Source organism: Macaca fascicularis, chromosome 16 (assembly GCF_037993035.2).
Source record: "Macaca fascicularis isolate 582-1 chromosome 16, T2T-MFA8v1.1".
Classification (NCBI taxonomy): Eukaryota; Metazoa; Chordata; class Mammalia; order Primates; family Cercopithecidae; genus Macaca; species Macaca fascicularis.
In genome coordinates this window covers 22,264,231-22,286,961 of record NC_088390.1, presented here as the reverse complement: position 1 = coordinate 22,286,961, position 22,731 = coordinate 22,264,231, and the positions used below count along the sequence as shown (strand labels likewise).

The 22,731-nt window shown below is 66.9% G+C and overlaps 1 long non-coding RNA gene across 2 annotated transcripts in view; it reads right to left on the bottom strand.

Annotated features, from left to right (window-relative positions):
• The window catches only part of LOC135967862 (uncharacterized), a 261,355-nt gene extending 241,275 nt beyond the window's left edge, over positions 1–20,080 (bottom strand). For both annotated transcript variants that reach the window (XR_010582180.2, XR_012426415.1), the window contains exon 1: positions 20,039–20,080. This is a non-coding gene — a long non-coding RNA (uncharacterized lncRNA). The remainder of the gene's footprint in view (positions 1–20,038) is intronic.
• Positions 20,081–22,731: the final 2,651 nt, after the last annotated feature.

Here is a 22,731-nt window from a genome sequence, read left to right as displayed (position 1 = left end):
CGTGGTGCCAGCCGAAAATTCACTGACCCACGAGCCCTCGGCCTCCCTCCCCCTCCGAAAGAGCGGCGGCCTAGCCCCGCTTGCAAAAGCCCCGGGGCTCCCGCAAGCTGCCTCTGCTTTCCAGGACCCGCGCCAGCAGGGACAGGGGCGGTTCCGCGGCGGAGCCATTGGCCCCACGCGTGGCACTGGCCGATCCCCGAGCAGACGATGTGAATGCGTGTCAGCCCGGGCGTACGGGGCGACGGCGAAACCAACAGCGGAGTCCAGGCCTGTGCCCGGGTGGAAGAGGGTCCCAAGGGACCTGCCCGTGGATTCCAAGGGAAATCAAAGATCGCCTGGGATCCAGGAGGGAGCCGGAAGATTCAGGGAGTCAGTCCACCTGCTCAGAGGAGCAGAGGAGAGGCTGTCCCTCAAGAACGAGAGGGGAAGTGCAGAGGGGAAGTGCCGCACCGCCTGTCCAAGAAGACAAGGCCCCTCACGGTGGCCTAGCGCTCATGCTAGGCAGGCCACCCAGCCATGAGGTGAAACAGGGAGAGCAAGACAGCTTCCCTGTGGGAGACACGTATGGGAGCCAGGAGCTCCAGGGTCATGGAACCTGCCCAAGCAAGCAGAAACAGGTTTGGAGAGAGAAACCGTCACCACACGGATCTCCGACGAGTGTCTCCCTGACCCACTGGGAAGCGATCTGCGTCCAAGACGTTCAGCCAGACCGACAAGCGTGTAGGCCCCCGAGAGACAGGGGAGACAGAGCAAGAGGGAGGACAGAGCAGAGGCCGGAGCCCGGGCCGGATACTGCCCGGTGCCACCGCCGCGGGCCTAAGGGGAGGGTTGCCCAACGGCTGACTTGTCCGGAGAGGCCAGCCTTCCAGGGACCGGGAGGCCTGGCATCCCCCCTTCCCGGCTTCCTCTTCAAGCTTCTGCCGTGGTGCGGCTTCATTTCTCAGAGAAGAGCCGTGAAAAGGTCCAAGCGTCTCCTCTGAGGCGGGTCTGCTCCTCTCCTGCAGGGCGACGAGCTCCTCTGGGGCTTTTGGCCCTGGCTGGACTGTGGTTATCTTGATCCCAGGAGAGAGTCCGCTCGGCACGGGTAAGGAGATTTCCACTGCTGCTGGGGAAGACGCATCTCCTCACGCGGTCGAGGCCCTCAGGGAGGACCCCAAGTGGAACGGCGGCGAAAACCCACTGACGAGCCCGCCGCAAGACCCAGGCACAGAGGCAGAAGAAAGAGGCTCGGCAGAGCCAGGCCGACGCGCAAGAAGTCGCCTTTGGGCGCACCGGGCGCATTCGTCCGAACGCACCCACGCACACGGGCACGCACACACCAACCGGCAGAAAGAGGGAAAGACACACACAGAGAGTGAGGGCCAGAGAGACAAGAGAGAATGGGAGAGACCCACACACACACAGTCACACGGCAGCAGCGGCACAGAAACGCAGCCCCCGCAGGCACACAGCCCCCCTGACGCTGCAGGCTTCTGCTCCGGGCGTGAAGGCCCCTCGGGGGAGAGAGCAGCCCACGGACAGGCGGGCGGACCTGTCGTGGAGATCACGGGGGCAAGACTTTTGGGGAGACTCACCCCAACGCCGTCCGGGCAGGCCTGAGGCTGGGACGACGCGCCGCTTCCCCCGGACTCCGCCTGCGGTTTTGTCATCCTGGCCGGCGCGTTGCGACTCCCGGCGTCCGTCCGGAGACGTTCCTGTCGACCCCGTGGAGAGGTGAGGCAGGAGCCTCGCAGCCCCGACACCCCAGCGCCGCCACGGAGGGCTCCTGCTTTGCCAAGCCTCAGGGGGCCGGTTTCTAAGACAACCGTGGGAAGCGCTGTGACGCGAGAGGCCGCTCGCGCCTCGCGCATGCGCACTGGCCCTGCCGCGCCGGGCCCACTCGCGCTCCCCACCTGGAAGTCAGGCTGCGGCCCCTTTAAACAACGGCGGCTGCGCGGTGCGCCGCGGCCGGGGATGGGGTGGGAGGGGGCGTGTGCGCGGTGGTGCAGGGGGGAGCGGGGGTGGGGGGGCCGCTGGGGGCTGCTGCTGCGGCCCCGACGGCCGCCGGATCCGGGCTCCAGCAGGGGGCGGCGTGGGAGAAGGGGCGGCGGGCATCCCAGTACCAAGACCCCCGGAGTCCTGTCTTCAGGACCTCCTTGAGCCGACTGCCACCGGTGGAGGGGGAGCTTCAGGGCCTCCGCTGGGGTCTCTGGACTCCTCTTGGGATGGGATTTTGGACCCCTCCGGGTGAGAGAGGATGGACTCGCCATCATCGGCTGAGGCAGGCGGGGCCTCGCTGCAGCACAGAATCATCCCCTGGGCCTTAAGGCGTGGTGCCAGCCGAAAATTCACTGACCCACGAGCCCTCGGCCTCCCTCCCCCTCCGAAAGAGCGGCGGCCTAGCCCCGCTTGCAAAAGCCCCGGGGCTCCCGCAAGCTGCCTCTGCTTTCCAGGACCCGCGCCAGCAGGGACAGGGGCGGTTCCGCGGCGGAGCCATTGGCCCCACGCGTGGCACTGGCCGATCCCCGAGCAGACGATGTGAATGCGTGTCAGCCCGGGCGTACGGGGCGACGGCGAAACCAACAGCGGAGTCCAGGCCTGTGCCCGGGTGGAAGAGGGTCCCAAGGGACCTGCCCGTGGATTCCAAGGGAAATCAAAGATCGCCTGGGATCCAGGAGGGAGCCGGAAGATTCAGGGAGTCAGTCCACCTGCTCAGAGGAGCAGAGGAGAGGCTGTCCCTCAAGAACGAGAGGGGAAGTGCAGAGGGGAAGTGCCGCACCGCCTGTCCAAGAAGACAAGGCCCCTCACGGTGGCCTAGCGCTCATGCTAGGCAGGCCACCCAGCCATGAGGTGAAACAGGGAGAGCAAGACAGCTTCCCTGTGGGAGACACGTATGGGAGCCAGGAGCTCCAGGGTCATGGAACCTGCCCAAGCAAGCAGAAACAGGTTTGGAGAGAGAAACCGTCACCACACGGATCTCCGACGAGTGTCTCCCTGACCCACTGGGAAGCGATCTGCGTCCAAGACGTTCAGCCAGACCGACAAGCGTGTAGGCCCCCGAGAGACAGGGGAGACAGAGCAAGAGGGAGGACAGAGCAGAGGCCGGAGCCCGGGCCGGATACTGCCCGGTGCCACCGCCGCGGGCCTAAGGGGAGGGTTGCCCAACGGCTGACTTGTCCGGAGAGGCCAGCCTTCCAGGGACCGGGAGGCCTGGCATCCCCCCTTCCCGGCTTCCTCTTCAAGCTTCTGCCGTGGTGCGGCTTCATTTCTCAGAGAAGAGCCGTGAAAAGGTCCAAGTGTCTCCTCTGAGGCGGGTCTGCTCCTCTCCTGCAGGGCGACGAGCTCCTCTGGGGCTTTTGGCCCTGGCTGGACTGTGGTTATCTTGATCCCAGGAGAGAGTCCGCTCGGCACGGGTAAGGAGATTTCCACTGCTGCTGGGGAAGACGCATCTCCTCACGCGGTCGAGGCCCTCAGGGAGGACCCCAAGTGGAACGGCGGCGAAAACCCACTGACGAGCCCGCCGCAAGACCCAGGCACAGAGGCAGAAGAAAGAGGCTCGGCAGAGCCAGGCCGACGCGCAAGAAGTCGCCTTTGGGCGCACCGGGCGCATTCGTCCGAACGCACCCACGCACACGGGCACGCACACACCAACCGGCAGAAAGAGGGAAAGACACACACAGAGAGTGAGGGCCAGAGAGACAAGAGAGAATGGGAGAGACCCCCACACACACAGTCACACGGCAGCAGCGGCACAGAAACGCAGCCCCCGCAGGCACACAGCCCCCCTGACGCTGCAGGCTTCTGCTCCGGGCGTGAAGGCCCCTCGGGGGAGAGAGCAGCCCACGGACAGGCGGGCGGACCTGTCGTGGAGATCACGGGGGCAAGACGTTTGGGGAGACTCACCCCAACGCCGTCCGGGCAGGCCTGAGGCTGGGACGACGCGCCGCTTCCCCCGGACTCCGCCTGCGGTTTTGTCATCCTGGCCGGCGCGTTGCGACTCCCGGCGTCCGTCCGGAGACGTTCCTGTCGACCCCGTGGAGAGGTGAGGCAGGAGCCTCGCAGCCCCGACACCCCAGCGCCGCCACGGAGGGCTCCTGCTTTGCCAAGCCTCAGGGGGCCGGTTTCTAAGACAACCGTGGGAAGCGCTGTGACGCGAGAGGCCGCTCGCGCCTCGCGCATGCGCACTGGCCCTGCCGCGCCGGGCCCACTCGCGCTCCCCACCTGGAAGTCAGGCTGCGGCCCCTTTAAACAACGGCGGCTGCGCGGTGCGCCGCGGCCGGGGATGGGGTGGGAGGGGGCGTGTGCGCGGTGGGGCAGGGGGGAGCGGGGGTGGGGGGGCCGCTGGGGGCTGCTGCTGCGGCCCCAACGGCCGCCGGATCCGGGCTCCAGCAGGGGGCGGCGTGGGAGAAGGGGCGGCGGGCATCCCAGTACCAAGACCCCCGGAGTCCTGTCTTCAGGACCTCCTTGAGCCGACTGCCACCGGTGGAGGGGGAGCTTCAGGGCCTCCGCTGGGGTCTCTGGACTCCTCTTGGGATGGGATTTTGGACCCCTCCGGGTGAGAGAGGATGGACTCGCCATCATCGGCTGAGGCAGGCGGGGCCTCGCTGCAGCACAGAATCATCCCCTGGGCCTTAAGGCGTGGTGCCAGCCGAAAATTCACTGACCCACGAGCCCTCGGCCTCCCTCCCCCTCCGAAAGAGCGGCGGCCTAGCCCCGCTTGCAAAAGCCCCGGGGCTCCCGCAAGCTGCCTCTGCTTTCCAGGACCCGCGCCAGCAGGGACAGGGGCGGTTCCGCGGCGGAGCCATTGGCCCCACGCGTGGCACTGGCCGATCCCCGAGCAGACGATGTGAATGCGTGTCAGCCCGGGCGTACGGGGCGACGGCGAAACCAACAGCGGAGTCCAGGCCTGTGCCCGGGTGGAAGAGGGTCCCAAGGGACCTGCCCGTGGATTCCAAGGGAAATCAAAGATCGCCTGGGATCCAGGAGGGAGCCGGAAGATTCAGGGAGTCAGTCCACCTGCTCAGAGGAGCAGAGGAGAGGCTGTCCCTCAAGAACGAGAGGGGAAGTGCAGAGGGGAAGTGCCGCACCGCCTGTCCAAGAAGACAAGGCCCCTCACGGTGGCCTAGCGCTCATGCTAGGCAGGCCACCCAGCCATGAGGTGAAACAGGGAGAGCAAGACAGCTTCCCTGTGGGAGACACGTATGGGAGCCAGGAGCTCCAGGGTCATGGAACCTGCCCAAGCAAGCAGAAACAGGTTTGGAGAGAGAAACCGTCACCACACGGATCTCCGACGAGTGTCTCCCTGACCCACTGGGAAGCGATCTGCGTCCAAGACGTTCAGCCAGACCGACAAGCGTGTAGGCCCCCGAGAGACAGGGGAGACAGAGCAAGAGGGAGGACAGAGCAGAGGCCGGAGCCCGGGCCGGATACTGCCCGGTGCCACCGCCGCGGGCCTAAGGGGAGGGTTGCCCAACGGCTGACTTGTCCGGAGAGGCCAGCCTTCCAGGGACCGGGAGGCCTGGCATCCCCCCTTCCCGGCTTCCTCTTCAAGCTTCTGCCGTGGTGCGGCTTCATTTCTCAGAGAAGAGCCGTGAAAAGGTCCAAGCGTCTCCTCTGAGGCGGGTCTGCTCCTCTCCTGCAGGGCGACGAGCTCCTCTGGGGCTTTTGGCCCTGGCTGGACTGTGGTTATCTTGATCCCAGGAGAGAGTCCGCTCGGCACGGGTAAGGAGATTTCCACTGCTGCTGGGGAAGACGCATCTCCTCACGCGGTCGAGGCCCTCAGGGAGGACCCCAAGTGGAACGGCGGCGAAAACCCACTGACGAGCCCGCCGCAAGACCCAGGCACAGAGGCAGAAGAAAGAGGCTCGGCAGAGCCAGGCCGACGCGCAAGAAGTCGCCTTTGGGCGCACCGGGCGCATTCGTCCGAACGCACCCACGCACACGGGCACGCACACACCAACCGGCAGAAAGAGGGAAAGACACACACAGAGAGTGAGGGCCAGAGAGACAAGAGAGAATGGGAGAGACCCCCACACACACAGTCACACGGCAGCAGCGGCACAGAAACGCAGCCCCCGCAGGCACACAGCCCCCCTGACGCTGCAGGCTTCTGCTCCGGGCGTGAAGGCCCCTCGGGGGAGAGAGCAGCCCACGGACAGGCGGGCGGACCTGTCGTGGAGATCACGGGGGCAAGACTTTTGGGGAGACTCACCCCAACGCCGTCCGGGCAGGCCTGAGGCTGGGACGACGCGCCGCTTCCCCCGGACTCCGCCTGCGGTTTTGTCATCCTGGCCGGCGCGTTGCGACTCCCGGCGTCCGTCCGGAGACGTTCCTGTCGACCCCGTGGAGAGGTGAGGCAGGAGCCTCGCAGCCCCGACACCCCAGCGCCGCCACGGAGGGCTCCTGCTTTGCCAAGCCTCAGGGGGCCGGTTTCTAAGACAACCGTGGGAAGCGCTGTGACGCGAGAGGCCGCTCGCGCCTCGCGCATGCGCACTGGCCCTGCCGCGCCGGGCCCACTCGCGCTCCCCACCTGGAAGTCAGGCTGCGGCCCCTTTAAACAACGGCGGCTGCGCGGTGCGCCGCGGCCGGGGATGGGGTGGGAGGGGGCGTGTGCGCGGTGGGGCAGGGGGGAGCGGGGGTGGGGGGGCCGCTGGGGGCTGCTGCTGCGGCCCCGACGGCCGCCGGATCCGGGCTCCAGCAGGGGGCGGCGTGGGAGAAGGGGCGGCGGGCATCCCAGTACCAAGACCCCCGGAGTCCTGTCTTCAGGACCTCCTTGAGCCGACTGCCACCGGTGGAGGGGGAGCTTCAGGGCCTCCGCTGGGGTCTCTGGACTCCTCTTGGGATGGGATTTTGGACCCCTCCGGGTGAGAGAGGATGGACTCGCCATCATCGGCTGAGGCAGGCGGGGCCTCGCTGCAGCACAGAATCATCCCCTGGGCCTTAAGGCGTGGTGCCAGCCGAAAATTCACTGACCCACGAGCCCTCGGCCTCCCTCCCCCTCCGAAAGAGCGGCGGCCTAGCCCCGCTTGCAAAAGCCCCGGGGCTCCCGCAAGCTGCCTCTGCTTTCCAGGACCCGCGCCAGCAGGGACAGGGGCGGTTCCGCGGCGGAGCCATTGGCCCCACGCGTGGCACTGGCCGATCCCCGAGCAGACGATGTGAATGCGTGTCAGCCCGGGCGTACGGGGCGACGGCGAAACCAACAGCGGAGTCCAGGCCTGTGCCCGGGTGGAAGAGGGTCCCAAGGGACCTGCCCGTGGATTCCAAGGGAAATCAAAGATCGCCTGGGATCCAGGAGGGAGCCGGAAGATTCAGGGAGTCAGTCCACCTGCTCAGAGGAGCAGAGGAGAGGCTGTCCCTCAAGAACGAGAGGGGAAGTGCAGAGGGGAAGTGCCGCACCGCCTGTCCAAGAAGACAAGGCCCCTCACGGTGGCCTAGCGCTCATGCTAGGCAGGCCACCCAGCCATGAGGTGAAACAGGGAGAGCAAGACAGCTTCCCTGTGGGAGACACGTATGGGAGCCAGGAGCTCCAGGGTCATGGAACCTGCCCAAGCAAGCAGAAACAGGTTTGGAGAGAGAAACCGTCACCACACGGATCTCCGACGAGTGTCTCCCTGACCCACTGGGAAGCGATCTGCGTCCAAGACGTTCAGCCAGACCGACAAGCGTGTAGGCCCCCGAGAGACAGGGGAGACAGAGCAAGAGGGAGGACAGAGCAGAGGCCGGAGCCCGGGCCGGATACTGCCCGGTGCCACCGCCGCGGGCCTAAGGGGAGGGTTGCCCAACGGCTGACTTGTCCGGAGAGGCCAGCCTTCCAGGGACCGGGAGGCCTGGCATCCCCCCTTCCCGGCTTCCTCTTCAAGCTTCTGCCGTGGTGCGGCTTCATTTCTCAGAGAAGAGCCGTGAAAAGGTCCAAGCGTCTCCTCTGAGGCGGGTCTGCTCCTCTCCTGCAGGGCGACGAGCTCCTCTGGGGCTTTTGGCCCTGGCTGGACTGTGGTTATCTTGATCCCAGGAGAGAGTCCGCTCGGCACGGGTAAGGAGATTTCCACTGCTGCTGGGGAAGACGCATCTCCTCACGCGGTCGAGGCCCTCAGGGAGGACCCCAAGTGGAACGGCGGCGAAAACCCACTGACGAGCCCGCCGCAAGACCCAGGCACAGAGGCAGAAGAAAGAGGCTCGGCAGAGCCAGGCCGACGCGCAAGAAGTCGCCTTTGGGCGCACCGGGCGCATTCGTCCGAACGCACCCACGCACACGGGCACGCACACACCAACCGGCAGAAAGAGGGAAAGACACACACAGAGAGTGAGGGCCAGAGAGACAAGAGAGAATGGGAGAGACCCCCACACACACAGTCACACGGCAGCAGCGGCACAGAAACGCAGCCCCCGCAGGCACACAGCCCCCCTGACGCTGCAGGCTTCTGCTCCGGGCGTGAAGGCCCCTCGGGGGAGAGAGCAGCCCACGGACAGGCGGGCGGACCTGTCGTGGAGATCACGGGGGCAAGACTTTTGGGGAGACTCACCCCAACGCCGTCCGGGCAGGCCTGAGGCTGGGACGACGCGCCGCTTCCCCCGGACTCCGCCTGCGGTTTTGTCATCCTGGCCGGCGCGTTGCGACTCCCGGCGTCCGTCCGGAGACGTTCCTGTCGACCCCGTGGAGAGGTGAGGCAGGAGCCTCGCAGCCCCGACACCCCAGCGCCGCCACGGAGGGCTCCTGCTTTGCCAAGCCTCAGGGGGCCGGTTTCTAAGACAACCGTGGGAAGCGCTGTGACGCGAGAGGCCGCTCGCGCCTCGCGCATGCGCACTGGCCCTGCCGCGCCGGGCCCACTCGCGCTCCCCACCTGGAAGTCAGGCTGCGGCCCCTTTAAACAACGGCGGCTGCGCGGTGCGCCGCGGCCGGGGATGGGGTGGGAGGGGGCGTGTGCGCGGTGGGGCAGGGGGGAGCGGGGGTGGGGGGGCCGCTGGGGGCTGCTGCTGCGGCCCCGACGGCCGCCGGATCCGGGCTCCAGCAGGGGGCGGCGTGGGAGAAGGGGCGGCGGGCATCCCAGTACCAAGACCCCCGGAGTCCTGTCTTCAGGACCTCCTTGAGCCGACTGCCACCGGTGGAGGGGGAGCTTCAGGGCCTCCGCTGGGGTCTCTGGACTCCTCTTGGGATGGGATTTTGGACCCCTCCGGGTGAGAGAGGATGGACTCGCCATCATCGGCTGAGGCAGGCGGGGCCTCGCTGCAGCACAGAATCATCCCCTGGGCCTTAAGGCGTGGTGCCAGCCGAAAATTCACTGACCCACGAGCCCTCGGCCTCCCTCCCCCTCCGAAAGAGCGGCGGCCTAGCCCCGCTTGCAAAAGCCCCGGGGCTCCCGCAAGCTGCCTCTGCTTTCCAGGACCCGCGCCAGCAGGGACAGGGGCGGTTCCGCGGCGGAGCCATTGGCCCCACGCGTGGCACTGGCCGATCCCCGAGCAGACGATGTGAATGCGTGTCAGCCCGGGCGTACGGGGCGACGGCGAAACCAACAGCGGAGTCCAGGCCTGTGCCCGGGTGGAAGAGGGTCCCAAGGGACCTGCCCGTGGATTCCAAGGGAAATCAAAGATCGCCTGGGATCCAGGAGGGAGCCGGAAGATTCAGGGAGTCAGTCCACCTGCTCAGAGGAGCAGAGGAGAGGCTGTCCCTCAAGAACGAGAGGGGAAGTGCAGAGGGGAAGTGCCGCACCGCCTGTCCAAGAAGACAAGGCCCCTCACGGTGGCCTAGCGCTCATGCTAGGCAGGCCACCCAGCCATGAGGTGAAACAGGGAGAGCAAGACAGCTTCCCTGTGGGAGACACGTATGGGAGCCAGGAGCTCCAGGGTCATGGAACCTGCCCAAGCAAGCAGAAACAGGTTTGGAGAGAGAAACCGTCACCACACGGATCTCCGACGAGTGTCTCCCTGACCCACTGGGAAGCGATCTGCGTCCAAGACGTTCAGCCAGACCGACAAGCGTGTAGGCCCCCGAGAGACAGGGGAGACAGAGCAAGAGGGAGGACAGAGCAGAGGCCGGAGCCCGGGCCGGATACTGCCCGGTGCCACCGCCGCGGGCCTAAGGGGAGGGTTGCCCAACGGCTGACTTGTCCAGAGAGGCCAGCCTTCCAGGGACCGGGAGGCCTGGCATCCCCCCTTCCCGGCTTCCTCTTCAAGCTTCTGCCGTGGTGTGGCTTCATTTCTCAGAGAAGAGCCGTGAAAAGGTCCAAGCGTCTCCTCTGAGGCGGGTCTGCTCCTCTCCTGCAGGGCGACGAGCTCCTCTGGGGCTTTTGGCCCTGGCTGGACTGTGGTTATCTTGATCCCAGGAGAGAGTCCGCTCGGCACGGGTAAGGAGATTTCCACTGCTGCTGGGGAAGACGCATCTCCTCACGCGGTCGAGGCCCTCAGGGAGGACCCCAAGTGGAACGGCGGCGAAAACCCACTGACGAGCCCGCCGCAAGACCCAGGCACAGAGGCAGAAGAAAGAGGCTCGGCAGAGCCAGGCCGACGCGCAAGAAGTCGCCTTTGGGCGCACCGGGCGCATTCGTCCGAACGCACCCACGCACACGGGCACGCACACACCAACCGGCAGAAAGAGGGAAAGACACACACAGAGAGTGAGGGCCAGAGAGACAAGAGAGAATGGGAGAGACCCCCACACACACAGTCACACGGCAGCAGCGGCACAGAAACGCAGCCCCCGCAGGCACACAGCCCCCCTGACGCTGCAGGCTTCTGCTCCGGGCGTGAAGGCCCCTCGGGGGAGAGAGCAGCCCACGGACAGGCGGGCGGACCTGTCGTGGAGATCACGGGGGCAAGACTTTTGGGGAGACTCACCCCAACGCCGTCCGGGCAGGCCTGAGGCTGGGACGACGCGCCGCTTCCCCCGGACTCCGCCTGCGGTTTTGTCATCCTGGCCGGCGCGTTGCGACTCCCGGCGTCCGTCCGGAGACGTTCCTGTCGACCCCGTGGAGAGGTGAGGCAGGAGCCTCGCAGCCCCGACACCCCAGCGCCGCCACGGAGGGCTCCTGCTTTGCCAAGCCTCAGGGGGCCGGTTTCTAAGACAACCGTGGGAAGCGCTGTGACGCGAGAGGCCGCTCGCGCCTCGCGCATGCGCACTGGCCCTGCCGCGCCGGGCCCACTCGCGCTCCCCACCTGGAAGTCAGGCTGCGGCCCCTTTAAACAACGGCGGCTGCGCGGTGCGCCGCGGCCGGGGATGGGGTGGGAGGGGGCGTGTGCGCGGTGGGGCAGGGGGGAGCGGGGGTGGGGGGGCCGCTGGGGGCTGCTGCTGCGGCCCCGACGGCCGCCGGATCCGGGCTCCAGCAGGGGGCGGCGTGGGAGAAGGGGCGGCGGGCATCCCAGTACCAAGACCCCCGGAGTCCTGTCTTCAGGACCTCCTTGAGCCGACTGCCACCGGTGGAGGGGGAGCTTCAGGGCCTCCGCTGGGGTCTCTGGACTCCTCTTGGGATGGGATTTTGGACCCCTCCGGGTGAGAGAGGATGGACTCGCCATCATCGGCTGAGGCAGGCGGGGCCTCGCTGCAGCACAGAATCATCCCCTGGGCCTTAAGGCGTGGTGCCAGCCGAAAATTCACTGACCCACGAGCCCTCGGCCTCCCTCCCCCTCCGAAAGAGCGGCGGCCTAGCCCCGCTTGCAAAAGCCCCGGGGCTCCCGCAAGCTGCCTCTGCTTTCCAGGACCCGCGCCAGCAGGGACAGGGGCGGTTCCGCGGCGGAGCCATTGGCCCCACGCGTGGCACTGGCCGATCCCCGAGCAGACGATGTGAATGCGTGTCAGCCCGGGCGTACGGGGCGACGGCGAAACCAACAGCGGAGTCCAGGCCTGTGCCCGGGTGGAAGAGGGTCCCAAGGGACCTGCCCGTGGATTCCAAGGGAAATCAAAGATCGCCTGGGATCCAGGAGGGAGCCGGAAGATTCAGGGAGTCAGTCCACCTGCTCAGAGGAGCAGAGGAGAGGCTGTCCCTCAAGAACGAGAGGGGAAGTGCAGAGGGGAAGTGCCGCACCGCCTGTCCAAGAAGACAAGGCCCCTCACGGTGGCCTAGCGCTCATGCTAGGCAGGCCACCCAGCCATGAGGTGAAACAGGGAGAGCAAGACAGCTTCCCTGTGGGAGACACGTATGGGAGCCAGGAGCTCCAGGGTCATGGAACCTGCCCAAGCAAGCAGAAACAGGTTTGGAGAGAGAAACCGTCACCACACGGATCTCCGACGAGTGTCTCCCTGACCCACTGGGAAGCGATCTGCGTCCAAGACGTTCAGCCAGACCGACAAGCGTGTAGGCCCCCGAGAGACAGGGGAGACAGAGCAAGAGGGAGGACAGAGCAGAGGCCGGAGCCCGGGCCGGATACTGCCCGGTGCCACCGCCGCGGGCCTAAGGGGAGGGTTGCCCAACGGCTGACTTGTCCGGAGAGGCCAGCCTTCCAGGGACCGGGAGGCCTGGCATCCCCCCTTCCCGGCTTCCTCTTCAAGCTTCTGCCGTGGTGCGGCTTCATTTCTCAGAGAAGAGCCGTGAAAAGGTCCAAGCGTCTCCTCTGAGGCGGGTCTGCTCCTCTCCTGCAGGGCGACGAGCTCCTCTGGGGCTTTTGGCCCTGGCTGGACTGTGGTTATCTTGATCCCAGGAGAGAGTCCGCTCGGCACGGGTAAGGAGATTTCCACTGCTGCTGGGGAAGACGCATCTCCTCACGCGGTCGAGGCCCTCAGGGAGGACCCCAAGTGGAACGGCGGCGAAAACCCACTGACGAGCCCGCCGCAAGACCCAGGCACAGAGGCAGAAGAAAGAGGCTCGGCAGAGCCAGGCCGACGCGCAAGAAGTCGCCTTTGGGCGCACCGGGCGCATTCGTCCGAACGCACCCACGCACACGGGCACGCACACACCAACCGGCAGAAAGAGGGAAAGACACACACAGAGAGTGAGGGCCAGAGAGACAAGAGAGAATGGGAGAGACCCCCACACACACAGTCACACGGCAGCAGCGGCACAGAAACGCAGCCCCCGCAGGCACACAGCCCCCCTGACGCTGCAGGCTTCTGCTCCGGGCGTGAAGGCCCCTCGGGGGAGAGAGCAGCCCACGGACAGGCGGGCGGACCTGTCGTGGAGATCACGGGGGCAAGACTTTTGGGGAGACTCACCCCAACGCCGTCCGGGCAGGCCTGAGGCTGGGACGACGCGCCGCTTCCCCCGGACTCCGCCTGCGGTTTTGTCATCCTGGCCGGCGCGTTGCGACTCCCGGCGTCCGTCCGGAGACGTTCCTGTCGACCCCGTGGAGAGGTGAGGCAGGAGCCTCGCAGCCCCGACACCCCAGCGCCGCCACGGAGGGCTCCTGCTTTGCCAAGCCTCAGGGGGCCGGTTTCTAAGACAACCGTGGGAAGCGCTGTGACGCGAGAGGCCGCTCGCGCCTCGCGCATGCGCACTGGCCCTGCCGCGCCGGGCCCACTCGCGCTCCCCACCTGGAAGTCAGGCTGCGGCCCCTTTAAACAACGGCGGCTGCGCGGTGCGCCGCGGCCGGGGATGGGGTGGGAGGGGGCGTGTGCGCGGTGGGGCAGGGGGGAGCGGGGGTGGGGGGGCCGCTGGGGGCTGCTGCTGCGGCCCCGACGGCCGCCGGATCCGGGCTCCAGCAGGGGGCGGCGTGGGAGAAGGGGCGGCGGGCATCCCAGTACCAAGACCCCCGGAGTCCTGTCTTCAGGACCTCCTTGAGCCGACTGCCACCGGTGGAGGGGGAGCTTCAGGGCCTCCGCTGGGGTCTCTGGACTCCTCTTGGGATGGGATTTTGGACCCCTCCGGGTGAGAGAGGATGGACTCGCCATCATCGGCTGAGGCAGGCGGGGCCTCGCTGCAGCACAGAATCATCCCCTGGGCCTTAAGGCGTGGTGCCAGCCGAAAATTCACTGACCCACGAGCCCTCGGCCTCCCTCCCCCTCCGAAAGAGCGGCGGCCTAGCCCCGCTTGCAAAAGCCCCGGGGCTCCCGCAAGCTGCCTCTGCTTTCCAGGACCCGCGCCAGCAGGGACAGGGGCGGTTCCGCGGCGGAGCCATTGGCCCCACGCGTGGCACTGGCCGATCCCCGAGCAGACGATGTGAATGCGTGTCAGCCCGGGCGTACGGGGCGACGGCGAAACCAACAGCGGAGTCCAGGCCTGTGCCCGGGTGGAAGAGGGTCCCAAGGGACCTGCCCGTGGATTCCAAGGGAAATCAAAGATCGCCTGGGATCCAGGAGGGAGCCGGAAGATTCAGGGAGTCAGTCCACCTGCTCAGAGGAGCAGAGGAGAGGCTGTCCCTCAAGAACGAGAGGGGAAGTGCAGAGGGGAAGTGCCGCACCGCCTGTCCAAGAAGACAAGGCCCCTCACGGTGGCCTAGCGCTCATGCTAGGCAGGCCACCCAGCCATGAGGTGAAACAGGGAGAGCAAGACAGCTTCCCTGTGGGAGACACGTATGGGAGCCAGGAGCTCCAGGGTCATGGAACCTGCCCAAGCAAGCAGAAACAGGTTTGGAGAGAGAAACCGTCACCACACGGATCTCCGACGAGTGTCTCCCTGACCCACTGGGAAGCGATCTGCGTCCAAGACGTTCAGCCAGACCGACAAGCGTGTAGGCCCCCGAGAGACAGGGGAGACAGAGCAAGAGGGAGGACAGAGCAGAGGCCGGAGCCCGGGCCGGATACTGCCCGGTGCCACCGCCGCGGGCCTAAGGGGAGGGTTGCCCAACGGCTGACTTGTCCGGAGAGGCCAGCCTTCCAGGGACCGGGAGGCCTGGCATCCCCCCTTCCCGGCTTCCTCTTCAAGCTTCTGCCGTGGTGCGGCTTCATTTCTCAGAGAAGAGCCGTGAAAAGGTCCAAGCGTCTCCTCTGAGGCGGGTCTGCTCCTCTCCTGCAGGGCGACGAGCTCCTCTGGGGCTTTTGGCCCTGGCTGGACTGTGGTTATCTTGATCCCAGGAGAGAGTCCGCTCGGCACGGGTAAGGAGATTTCCACTGCTGCTGGGGAAGACGCATCTCCTCACGCGGTCGAGGCCCTCAGGGAGGACCCCAAGTGGAACGGCGGCGAAAACCCACTGACGAGCCCGCCGCAAGACCCAGGCACAGAGGCAGAAGAAAGAGGCTCGGCAGAGCCAGGCCGACGCGCAAGAAGTCGCCTTTGGGCGCACCGGGCGCATTCGTCCGAACGCACCCACGCACACGGGCACGCACACACCAACCGGCAGAAAGAGGGAAAGACACACACAGAGAGTGAGGGCCAGAGAGACAAGAGAGAATGGGAGAGACCCCCACACACACAGTCACACGGCAGCAGCGGCACAGAAACGCAGCCCCCGCAGGCACACAGCCCCCCTGACGCTGCAGGCTTCTGCTCCGGGCGTGAAGGCCCCTCGGGGGAGAGAGCAGCCCACGGACAGGCGGGCGGACCTGTCGTGGAGATCACGGGGGCAAGACTTTTGGGGAGACTCACCCCAACGCCGTCCGGGCAGGCCTGAGGCTGGGACGACGCGCCGCTTCCCCCGGACTCCGCCTGCGGTTTTGTCATCCTGGCCGGCGCGTTGCGACTCCCGGCGTCCGTCCGGAGACGTTCCTGTCGACCCCGTGGAGAGGTGAGGCAGGAGCCTCGCAGCCCCGACACCCCAGCGCCGCCACGGAGGGCTCCTGCTTTGCCAAGCCTCAGGGGGCCGGTTTCTAAGACAACCGTGGGAAGCGCTGTGACGCGAGAGGCCGCTCGCGCCTCGCGCATGCGCACTGGCCCTGCCGCGCCGGGCCCACTCGCGCTCCCCACCTGGAAGTCAGGCTGCGGCCCCTTTAAACAACGGCGGCTGCGCGGTGCGCCGCGGCCGGGGATGGGGTGGGAGGGGGCGTGTGCGCGGTGGGGCAGGGGGGAGCGGGGGTGGGGGGGCCGCTGGGGGCTGCTGCTGCGGCCCCGACGGCCGCCGGATCCGGGCTCCAGCAGGGGGCGGCGTGGGAGAAGGGGCGGCGGGCATCCCAGTACCAAGACCCCCGGAGTCCTGTCTTCAGGACCTCCTTGAGCCGACTGCCACCGGTGGAGGGGGAGCTTCAGGGCCTCCGCTGGGGTCTCTGGACTCCTCTTGGGATGGGATTTTGGACCCCTCCGGGTGAGAGAGGATGGACTCGCCATCATCGGCTGAGGCAGGCGGGGCCTCGCTGCAGCACAGAATCATCCCCTGGGCCTTAAGGCGTGGTGCCAGCCGAAAATTCACTGACCCACGAGCCCTCGGCCTCCCTCCCCCTCCGAAAGAGCGGCGGCCTAGCCCCGCTTGCAAAAGCCCCGGGGCTCCCGCAAGCTGCCTCTGCTTTCCAGGACCCGCGCCAGCAGGGACAGGGGCGGTTCCGCGGCGGAGCCATTGGCCCCACGCGTGGCACTGGCCGATCCCCGAGCAGACGATGTGAATGCGTGTCAGCCCGGGCGTACGGGGCGACGGCGAAACCAACAGCGGAGTCCAGGCCTGTGCCCGGGTGGAAGAGGGTCCCAAGGGACCTGCCCGTGGATTCCAAGGGAAATCAAAGATCGCCTGGGATCCAGGAGGGAGCCGGAAGATTCAGGGAGTCAGTCCACCTGCTCAGAGGAGCAGAGGAGAGGCTGTCCCTCAAGAACGAGAGGGGAAGTGCAGAGGGGAAGTGCCGCACCGCCTGTCCAAGAAGACAAGGCCCCTCACGGTGGCCTAGCGCTCATGCTAGGCAGGCCACCCAGCCATGAGGTGAAACAGGGAGAGCAAGACAGCTTCCCTGTGGGAGACACGTATGGGAGCCAGGAGCTCCAGGGTCATGGAACCTGCCCAAGCAAGCAGAAACAGGTTTGGAGAGAGAAACCGTCACCACACGGATCTCCGACGAGTGTCTCCCTGACCCACTGGGAAGCGATCTGCGTCCAAGACGTTCAGCCAGACCGACAAGCGTGTAGGCCCCCGAGAGACAGGGGAGACAGAGCAAGAGGGAGGACAGAGCAGAGGCCGGAGCCCGGGCCGGATACTGCCCGGTGCCACCGCCGCGGGCCTAAGGGGAGGGTTGCCCAACGGCTGACTTGTCCGGAGAGGCCAGCCTTCCAGGGACCGGGAGGCCTGGCATCCCCCCTTCCCGGCTTCCTCTTCAAGCTTCTGCCGTGGTGCGGCTTCATTTCTCAGAGAAGAGCCGTGAAAAGGTCCAAGCGTCTCCTCTGAGGCGGGTCTGCTCCTCTCCTGCAGGGCGACGAGCTCCTCTGGGGCTTTTGGCCCTGGCTGGACTGTGGTTATCTTGATCCCAGGAGAGAGTCCGCTCGGCACGGGTAAGGAGATTTCCACTGCTGCTGGGGAAGACGCATCTCCTCACGCGGTCGAGGCCCTCAGGGAGGACCCCAAGTGGAACGGCGGCGAAAACCCACTGACGAGCCCGCCGCAAGACCCAGGCACAGAGGCAGAAGAAAGAGGCTCGGCAGAGCCAGGCCGACGCGCAAGAAGTCGCCTTTGGGCGCACCGGGCGCATTCGTCCGAACGCACCCACGCACACGGGCACGCACACACCAACCGGCAGAAAGAGGGAAAGACACACACAGAGAGTGAGGGCCAGAGAGACAAGAGAGAATGGGAGAGACCCCCACACACACAGTCACACGGCAGCAGCGGCACAGAAACGCAGCCCCCGCAGGCACACAGCCCCCCTGACGCTGCAGGCTTCTGCTCCGGGCGTGAAGGCCCCTCGGGGGAGAGAGCAGCCCACGGACAGGCGGGCGGACCTGTCGTGGAGATCACGGGGGCAAGACTTTTGGGGAGACTCACCCCAACGCCGTCCGGGCAGGCCTGAGGCTGGGACGACGCGCCGCTTCCCCCGGACTCCGCCTGCGGTTTTGTCATCCTGGCCGGCGCGTTGCGACTCCCGGCGTCCGTCCGGAGACGTTCCTGTCGACCCCGTGGAGAGGTGAGGCAGGAGCCTCGCAGCCCCGACACCCCAGCGCCGCCACGGAGGGCTCCTGCTTTGCCAAGCCTCAGGGGGCCGGTTTCTAAGACAACCGTGGGAAGCGCTGTGACGCGAGAGGCCGCTCGCGCCTCGCGCATGCGCACTGGCCCTGCCGCGCCGGGCCCACTCGCGCTCCCCACCTGGAAGTCAGGCTGCGGCCCCTTTAAACAACGGCGGCTGCGCGGTGCGCCGCGGCCGGGGATGGGGTGGGAGGGGGCGTGTGCGCGGTGGGGCAGGGGGGAGCGGGGGTGGGGGGGCCGCTGGGGGCTGCTGCTGCGGCCCCGACGGCCGCCGGATCCGGGCTCCAGCAGGGGGCGGCGTGGGAGAAGGGGCGGCGGGCATCCCAGTACCAAGACCCCCGGAGTCCTGTCTTCAGGACCTCCTTGAGCCGACTGCCACCGGTGGAGGGGGAGCTTCAGGGCCTCCGCTGGGGTCTCTGGACTCCTCTTGGGATGGGATTTTGGACCCCTCCGGGTGAGAGAGGATGGACTCGCCATCATCGGCTGAGGCAGGCGGGGCCTCGCTGCAGCACAGAATCATCCCCTGGGCCTTAAGGCGTGGTGCCAGCCGAAAATTCACTGACCCACGAGCCCTCGGCCTCCCTCCCCCTCCGAAAGAGCGGCGGCCTAGCCCCGCTTGCAAAAGCCCCGGGGCTCCCGCAAGCTGCCTCTGCTTTCCAGGACCCGCGCCAGCAGGGACAGGGGCGGTTCCGCGGCGGAGCCATTGGCCCCACGCGTGGCACTGGCCGATCCCCGAGCAGACGATGTGAATGCGTGTCAGCCCGGGCGTACGGGGCGACGGCGAAACCAACAGCGGAGTCCAGGCCTGTGCCCGGGTGGAAGAGGGTCCCAAGGGACCTGCCCGTGGATTCCAAGGGAAATCAAAGATCGCCTGGGATCCAGGAGGGAGCCGGAAGATTCAGGGAGTCAGTCCACCTGCTCAGAGGAGCAGAGGAGAGGCTGTCCCTCAAGAACGAGAGGGGAAGTGCAGAGGGGAAGTGCCGCACCGCCTGTCCAAGAAGACAAGGCCCCTCACGGTGGCCTAGCGCTCATGCTAGGCAGGCCACCCAGCCATGAGGTGAAACAGGGAGAGCAAGACAGCTTCCCTGTGGGAGACACGTATGGGAGCCAGGAGCTCCAGGGTCATGGAACCTGCCCAAGCAAGCAGAAACAGGTTTGGAGAGAGAAACCGTCACCACACGGATCTCCGACGAGTGTCTCCCTGACCCACTGGGAAGCGATCTGCGTCCAAGACGTTCAGCCAGACCGACAAGCGTGTAGGCCCCCGAGAGACAGGGGAGACAGAGCAAGAGGGAGGACAGAGCAGAGGCCGGAGCCCGGGCCGGATACTGCCCGGTGCCACCGCCGCGGGCCTAAGGGGAGGGTTGCCCAACGGCTGACTTGTCCGGAGAGGCCAGCCTTCCAGGGACCGGGAGGCCTGGCATCCCCCCTTCCCGGCTTCCTCTTCAAGCTTCTGCCGTGGTGCGGCTTCATTTCTCAGAGAAGAGCCGTGAAAAGGTCCAAGCGTCTCCTCTGAGGCGGGTCTGCTCCTCTCCTGCAGGGCGACGAGCTCCTCTGGGGCTTTTGGCCCTGGCTGGACTGTGGTTATCTTGATCCCAGGAGAGAGTCCGCTCGGCACGGGTAAGGAGATTTCCACTGCTGCTGGGGAAGACGCATCTCCTCACGCGGTCGAGGCCCTCAGGGAGGACCCCAAGTGGAACGGCGGCGAAAACCCACTGACGAGCCCGCCGCAAGACCCAGGCACAGAGGCAGAAGAAAGAGGCTCGGCAGAGCCAGGCCGACGCGCAAGAAGTCGCCTTTGGGCGCACCGGGCGCATTCGTCCGAACGCACCCACGCACACGGGCACGCACACACCAACCGGCAGAAAGAGGGAAAGACACACACAGAGAGTGAGGGCCAGAGAGACAAGAGAGAATGGGAGAGACCCCCACACACACAGTCACACGGCAGCAGCGGCACAGAAACGCAGCCCCCGCAGGCACACAGCCCCCCTGACGCTGCAGGCTTCTGCTCCGGGCGTGAAGGCCCCTCGGGGGAGAGAGCAGCCCACGGACAGGCGGGCGGACCTGTCGTGGAGATCACGGGGGCAAGACTTTTGGGGAGACTCACCCCAACACCGTCCGGGCAGGCCTGAGGCTGGGACGACGCGCCGCTTCCCCCGGACTCCGCCTGCGGTTTTGTCATCCTGGCCGGCGCGTTGCGACTCCCGGCGTCCGTCCGGAGACGTTCCTGTCGACCCCGTGGAGAGGTGAGGCAGGAGCCTCGCAGCCCCGACACCCCAGCGCCGCCACGGAGGGCTCCTGCTTTGCCAAGCCTCAGGGGGCCGGTTTCTAAGACAACCGTGGGAAGCGCTGTGACGCGAGAGGCCGCTCGCGCCTCGCGCATGCGCACTGGCCCTGCCGCGCCGGGCCCACTCGCGCTCCCCACCTGGAAGTCAGGCTGCGGCCCCTTTAAACAACGGCGGCTGCGCGGTGCGCCGCGGCCGGGGATGGGGTGGGAGGGGGCGTGTGCGCGGTGGGGCAGGGGGGAGCGGGGGTGGGGGGGCCGCTGGGGGCTGCTGCTGCGGCCCCGACGGCCGCCGGATCCGGGCTCCAGCAGGGGGCGGCGTGGGAGAAGGGGCGGCGGGCATCCCAGTACCAAGACCCCCGGAGTCCTGTCTTCAGGACCTCCTTGAGCCGACTGCCACCGGTGGAGGGGGAGCTTCAGGGCCTCCGCTGGGGTCTCTGGACTCCTCTTGGGATGGGATTTTGGACCCCTCCGGGTGAGAGAGGATGGACTCGCCATCATCGGCTGAGGCAGGCGGGGCCTCGCTGCAGCACAGAATCATCCCCTGGGCCTTAAGGCGTGGTGCCAGCCGAAAATTCACTGACCCACGAGCCCTCGGCCTCCCTCCCCCTCCGAAAGAGCGGCGGCCTAGCCCCGCTTGCAAAAGCCCCGGGGCTCCCGCAAGCTGCCTCTGCTTTCCAGGACCCGCGCCAGCAGGGACAGGGGCGGTTCCGCGGCGGAGCCATTGGCCCCACGCGTGGCACTGGCCGATCCCCGAGCAGACGATGTGAATGCGTGTCAGCCCGGGCGTACGGGGCGACGGCGAAACCAACAGCGGAGTCCAGGCCTGTGCCCGGGTGGAAGAGGGTCCCAAGGGACCTGCCCGTGGATTCCAAGGGAAATCAAAGATCGCCTGGGATCCAGGAGGGAGCCGGAAGATTCAGGGAGTCAGTCCACCTGCTCAGAGGAGCAGAGGAGAGGCTGTCCCTCAAGAACGAGAGGGGAAGTGCAGAGGGGAAGTGCCGCACCGCCTGTCCAAGAAGACAAGGCCCCTCACGGTGGCCTAGCGCTCATGCTAGGCAGGCCACCCAGCCATGAGGTGAAACAGGGAGAGCAAGACAGCTTCCCTGTGGGAGACACGTATGGGAGCCAGGAGCTCCAGGGTCATGGAACCTGCCCAAGCAAGCAGAAACAGGTTTGGAGAGAGAAACCGTCACCACACGGATCTCCGACGAGTGTCTCCCTGACCCACTGGGAAGCGATCTGCGTCCAAGACGTTCAGCCAGACCGACAAGCGTGTAGGCCCCCGAGAGACAGGGGAGACAGAGCAAGAGGGAGGACAGAGCAGAGGCCGGAGCCCGGGCCGGATACTGCCCGGTGCCACCGCCGCGGGCCTAAGGGGAGGGTTGCCCAACGGCTGACTTGTCCGGAGAGGCCAGCCTTCCAGGGACCGGGAGGCCTGGCATCCCCCCTTCCCGGCTTCCTCTTCAAGCTTCTGCCGTGGTGCGGCTTCATTTCTCAGAGAAGAGCCGTGAAAAGGTCCAAGCGTCTCCTCTGAGGCGGGTCTGCTCCTCTCCTGCAGGGCGACGAGCTCCTCTGGGGCTTTTGGCCCTGGCTGGACTGTGGTTATCTTGATCCCAGGAGAGAGTCCGCTCGGCACGGGTAAGGAGATTTCCACTGCTGCTGGGGAAGACGCATCTCCTCACGCGGTCGAGGCCCTCAGGGAGGACCCCAAGTGGAACGGCGGCGAAAACCCACTGACGAGCCCGCCGCAAGACCCAGGCACAGAGGCAGAAGAAAGAGGCTCGGCAGAGCCAGGCCGACGCGCAAGAAGTCGCCTTTGGGCGCACCGGGCGCATTCGTCCGAACGCACCCACGCACACGGGCACGCACACACCAACCGGCAGAAAGAGGGAAAGACACACACAGAGAGTGAGGGCCAGAGAGACAAGAGAGAATGGGAGAGACCCCCACACACACAGTCACACGGCAGCAGCGGCACAGAAACGCAGCCCCCGCAGGCACACAGCCCCCCTGACGCTGCAGGCTTCTGCTCCGGGCGTGAAGGCCCCTCGGGGGAGAGAGCAGCCCACGGACAGGCGGGCGGACCTGTCGTGGAGATCACGGGGGCAAGACTTTTGGGGAGACTCACCCCAACGCCGTCCGGGCAGGCCTGAGGCTGGGACGACGCGCCGCTTCCCCCGGACTCCGCCTGCGGTTTTGTCATCCTGGCCGGCGCGTTGCGACTCCCGGCGTCCGTCCGGAGACGTTCCTGTCGACCCCGTGGAGAGGTGAGGCAGGAGCCTCGCAGCCCCGACACCCCAGCGCCGCCACGGAGGGCTCCTGCTTTGCCAAGCCTCAGGGGGCCGGTTTCTAAGACAACCGTGGGAAGCGCTGTGACGCGAGAGGCCGCTCGCGCCTCGCGCATGCGCACTGGCCCTGCCGCGCCGGGCCCACTCGCGCTCCCCACCTGGAAGTCAGGCTGCGGCCCCTTTAAACAACGGCGGCTGCGCGGTGCGCCGCGGCCGGGGATGGGG